Genomic DNA, 5,423 nt, shown 5'->3' with positions numbered 1-5,423 from the left:
CCGTCACTCTGCCTGCAGGGCGGTGGGGCGGGGCTTAGGCCCTAAGGGGGCGGGAGGCAGCGCGGCCTGCGTACTGCGCATGCGTCATATCGCCCACGGTGTCCCGGGCATATTGCGTCACCTATTACGTCATATGCTGCGGGCGGGGGCGATGGTGGCGTCCGGTACGTCATACTGGAGGGGGCATGGTGCRTATTGCATGGTGCTCACTGCATATTGCAAAGTGCTCATTGCACACTGCACAGTGCGGAGTGGCCGTTGCACGGTGCTCACTGCATATTGCACGGCCCTCATTGCATACTGCATGGTGCATATTGCACGGTGCCCGCTGCATATTGCACGGTTCTCATTGCATACTGCACAGTGCACAGTGCATATTGCACGGTGCTCGTTGCATATTGCACAGCTCTCACTGCATACTGCACAGTGCATATTGCACAGTGCTCATTGCATACTCATTGCAGGACTTGTTGCATACTGCACAGTGCACAGTGCATATTGCATGGTGCTCACTGCAATATTGCCCGGTTCTCATTGCATATTGCATAGTACATGCCGCCTATTGCACTGTGCTAACTGCATACTCATTGCAGTGCTCACTGCATACTGCACAGTGCACAGTGCGTATTGCACGGTGTTCACTGCATATTGCATGGTTCTCATTGCATATTGCACAGTACWTGCCGCCTATTGCACTGTGCTCATTGCATACGGCACGATGCACGCAGAATATGTCGAATACTGCATGGTACACCATGGGTGCAGCACAGGGCGCCAAGCATGGCGTGCAGAGCACAGGGCCACTGTCTAGTTTCCCTGGTGTCACCAGGCCAGGCTAGGACATCTCCAGGCCGTGCTCCTTGGAATGTCTGTGCAAAGCCCTGTCCCCATCCCCAGCCATTCCAGCCATGGAGCTGGAGCGTGGCCCCGGTGGGAGCTCCCTGGTGAGAGGTTCCACCGCTCTGCTGATGGTGCCCATCAGGGTTGGCACCTGCCCAGCGTGCCGCGGTGACACATGACAGCAGCATTTGCTGTCAGGAACGAGAGTTAAGCTGCAGCTTGGCCAGACARGCTCTTGCTGGCGCCCAGCGGGTCGTTTCCTTGCCCTGTGGTGCTGCTTTAGTTGCCAGCGGCGGCTTGCAGCCCCGTGGTCCAAACCTCGCTGCTGGCAGTGCTTGGCACCGCCACTTTTGGGCAAGTCTTTGGCACCAATCGGAGCTCCCCGTGCAGCTGCGGGAGCCGCTTGTCCCATCTCACCCTCTTGCGGCCAGCCGAGCCTTTTCGCTTTGCCCTTCTAAGGAAGTTTTGGGGCTGTTCTTGCTTTCCTTGGGTGCCTGGGCTGCATAATAGGGCCAAGGCGACGCCAGCTTCGGAGCGCCGCTGCTCCTCGTCCAGCTGCCCTGCGCCACGGCCGTAGGTTTTCCTGGATGCGGAGGGAATCAGCAGTTTTGTGTGGAAACTCGGCTTGCTGGAACCGTGCATGAGCCAAGGGTTGTGGGGCTCGTCTTGCAGCCAGAAGCGCCTGCAGGGAGAAGCTGGAAAAAAAAAAAAAACAGCCCGGATCTGCACATTTTGGGGGCAGAGCCAAGAATAAGAGACTAAAAATGGATTTTCTTTTTGTTTTGCTTTCTGCTTTGGGCCGCGTGCAGCCTTTGCGCTTGAAGAAACGGCCCTTCTGGCTTCGTGGCGGCCCTTGGGCTTGCTTGGAGACTCGGCTTCCTTGTCACGGAATTTTCTTCTCCTTTGCCCGCTCTTTTCCTTTGCCAGAAGGGAGGGAACTGCCCCGTCATGTGCGGCATGGGCTCCTGCCACGGCTCAGGGCTGAGGGCAAGTCCCCCTTTTTTAGCAGCAGCCTTTTTAGAGCAGTTCTTGATGCTTTAAGGACGAGCAAGGAGAGCTGAAGCCAGAGGCAATCCCAGCTTCCCACCCCGCCACCAGCAGCATCTTCCCCGCTGGATCTTCCCAAACGGAGCCGGGGCTGGCAGCTCCCACAGGGACCGCAGGCTGGTCCTGACCGAGGCACAGATGAACCCTTAGGGTGGCCAAGAGCTCCCTGGGTGTCTCGGAGCCTTTCCCGAGCAGAGCTGGCGGAGAGGCCGCCCGGAATGTCACGGGATTCCAGTTTCCTCCTTGCAATGCGAGGGAAGCGGCCCTGCCAGCGCTCCCATCTGCTCCGCACGTGTGGCTCCGGCTCCGCGACCGCACGGAAAACAGCAGGAGACCGGGGGCTTCGTAGGGATCGCCTCCCACCTCCGATTTCGGACCCTTTCGGGAGCACCGGCTTCGCGCCCGCTCAGCACCCTCCGGGGCGAGTGGAGCTTCCTGCAGGAACGGGCGCAGCCAAGGGGACCTGGCAGCAAACTGGGCTCCGAGGTGGCACGAGAGCTGCTGTGGGAGGTGGCCTCCTCCAGCAACGCTGCGCTTTCCGTGCCTTGCTCATCCCTAGAGGCAGAGGGAGTGGTGGGAGGAAAGGAATGGAGACTGGGAGCGAATGGCGCAATTGGAGAATTGGCGCATTGGGGAAGCGGGACGGGGGCGGGTAGAAAGTGGTAAAATGGGGCTTTTTTCCCCCTTCTTTAGTGTTATTTTTCCTCCCCAAAGCCCCCCAGGTCTGCCGAGCTGCCCTCCTCATTCCTGTCCCTGTGCGGGCTCAATTCCCCGCTGCCACCTCCTTCCTCCTCCTCCTCCTCTTCCTCCTTGCAGAGCGAAGGCAGCAGCCGCAGGGGGGTCCGGGGGGGTCCTCATTCCGGGGAGGCGACAGCAGGGGGGTCGCAGCCCTTCGGGTCCCTCCTCGGGCAGCACGGCCGGTGTTTTGGGCTGCTTCCCACCCGCCACTTTTTGGGGCAGTTTGGGCTGTTTCTCCTTGCGCTTCTTGGGGGGGTTTCATCTTCTGCTTGGCCTTCTTGGAGCACCCCAGTGCTTCAGTGGGAATCGCGGGGGGCTGGCCACACTGCAGGGACCCCGGCGTCACCCAGCCATCCCCCCCTTGGGACCCCTTCCCCCATCAGAGAGAAATGGGGGGCCACGAGTGCCAATAAAACTGCTTTTATTGATGCCCCCAAAGCTGCAGGGGGACACGGGGCTGTCCCCTCCGCATGGTGACAGGGGACAGTGTCTGCACAGCGGGGTCCATGGTTGGGGGGCGAGGAGGGCTCGGCGCCGGGGCCGCGGGGGCTCCTGCCCGCTCGGAGCCTGGCGGCGGGCTCAGCTCCCATCGGATGCATTCAGCTGCAGCGGGAGTAAAATAAGAGGGGGATCGAAATGAGCGGGTGTTAAAACTGGAGGGACCTCCTCAGTTGGGAGCCAGTCTCGGGGACCCCGATGTGTCCCCCCACCCCGACCCCCTGGCACGGGTGCCCAGACAGGGCTGGTGCTCCTCGCCCTCGTGCAGAAAGGGCCACCCCATCTCCTCTAGAAGCTCTATGGGGACAAGAGGGACGTGCCGGAGGGGTCGGGGCGCGGGGCACTGCCATTGTCCCCCATCCTTGGTGTCCCCTCCAGGCAGGGGATAATGCGGGCGAGGGTTGCGGGGGGGCAGGGGGCTGTAGAAACGAGCCTGAGACACTACGGGGAAAATTAATTACAAGAAGCAGCAGCTTTCCAGGAATGGATGTCCCAATCAGGAGAGAGAAAAAAAGAGGAAAAGGGGGGAAAAAAAAGGAAGTGAGACAGATTTTGGAGAAAACTCCTCTGTCTCCAGGACTGTAACGGGGTGGTGGGGAAAGGGGGATCATTTGGTGCAGATTTCTCCTCCTGCTTGTTTTYCTTGTTTTGTCTCCCTCTGAAAAGCCCCCCAGTCCCCACCTGAGTGCTTGGGCTCACCTTGACACCCACCGAAACCTTCCTCCTCCTCATACTCATCCTAGTGCCAAGGCAGCAGCCACGGGGGTGGCCAGGTAGGGTCTTCGGCCCAGGGCACCTGCCGGAGGGCAGGGAGGGCCCTTGGGGATGCCCTTTGGTTACTGCTGGTGCCGGTGCCTTCGACTGCTTCTCTCCTGCTACCGTTTTTGGGAGCACTTTGGGTTGTTTCTCCTTGGGTTTTTTGGAGCACTTGGGACCACTGGCAGGGCCTTTGGGCTTCTTTTCCTTGGACTTCTTGGGTTGCTTCTCCTTCTGACTGTCCTTCGTGGAGACCTTGGGCCTCTTGGGGGCTTTAGGCACTTTCTCCTTGCAGCCGGTGGGACCTTCCTCCTCCTCAGGCCTGTCGACTTTCTCAACCTTGATGACCACGAGTTCTGTGGGGACGGGCAGGAGGGACTGATGGGGCTGGAACTGTTCAGGTGGCACCAGGAGCCCAGGAGGGGCTGGAGGGCAACCCCACATCCCTGGGTGCCCACCACCAGCACGCCTGGACTCACCTACAGTGCCCCACACCCCTGGGTGCCCCCATCCCGCCCACCTCCCTGAATCCCCCCAGAAATCCCATCCTTTCCCCAATTCCCCCCATCAATACCGGCGGCAGGGACTGGTGCCGGTGCCGACGCCGGTGCCGGGCACTCACCCCGGGGCTGTTCAATGATACAAGCGGCGGTGATGGGTCCGGGTCTTGGCCCGGTYTCCTCGTTCTGGGGGTAGCAGGGCGAGCCGTTCTGCATCGCGGTGTGGTCGGTTTCGGTGAGCGTGCACCGCCTCCCACTGAAGCACTGGTTCTGTCCCGGTGCCGACCCCGGCTTCTGCCTGGGCCCCCGCCTCGGCGCCATTCCTGCCGCCCGCCGCCTCCGGACTCGCCGCCGCCGCCGCCCGCGCTCGGGACGGGACGGGACGGGGGGCGGGGCGGGGCGGGGCGCGGGGGCGGCGCCGGCACCGGCTCGGGACATCGACACGAGCCACACTGGACGGCACCGGCGCTGCACCGGGGCCGGCACTGCGCGCTCCCCCCGCGCCGGGGAGACCCCCGCTTCGAGGTCCCAAACGGGATGTGTTCAGTCACTGCAGCCGGGATGCAACCGGGATGCAACCGGGATGTATCCGGGATGTATCCGGGATGCACCCACGCTGCGCCCCAGAACCCCCCAGCGGTCTCGCTGCTGCCGCCGTCGGCGCTCGGGACGGGACGGGACAGGGTGCGGGGACGGCACCGGCACCAGCACCGTGTGGGGGCCGGAGCGCTAAGAGCCTCCCCCCACGTCGAGGGCTGTGTCCCACGCCGGGGTCCTGGGACAGGAGGGACACGGAGAGTCTGGAGAGGCCACCGCGGGGCTGCCGGCATGAGGAAGGGCCCGGAGCATCGCCGCTGCCAGGGGGGCTGTGGGGTCTCCGGGGCACGGGGAGGCAGCAGAGGATCCCCAACCTCCCTGTGCAMCCCAGTGCTTCAGTGGGAATCGCGGGGGGCTGGCCACACTGCAGGGACCCCRGCRTCACCCAGCTATCCCCCCCTTGGGACCCGTTCCCCCATCAGAGAGAAATGGGGGGCCACGAGTGCC

The sequence above is a fragment of the Nothoprocta perdicaria genome, unplaced genomic scaffold (assembly GCF_003342845.1).
Source record: "Nothoprocta perdicaria isolate Ctin4 unplaced genomic scaffold, notPer1 scaffold_413, whole genome shotgun sequence".
Classification (NCBI taxonomy): domain Eukaryota; kingdom Metazoa; phylum Chordata; class Aves; order Tinamiformes; family Tinamidae; genus Nothoprocta; species Nothoprocta perdicaria.
This window is presented reverse-complemented; position numbering follows the sequence as displayed.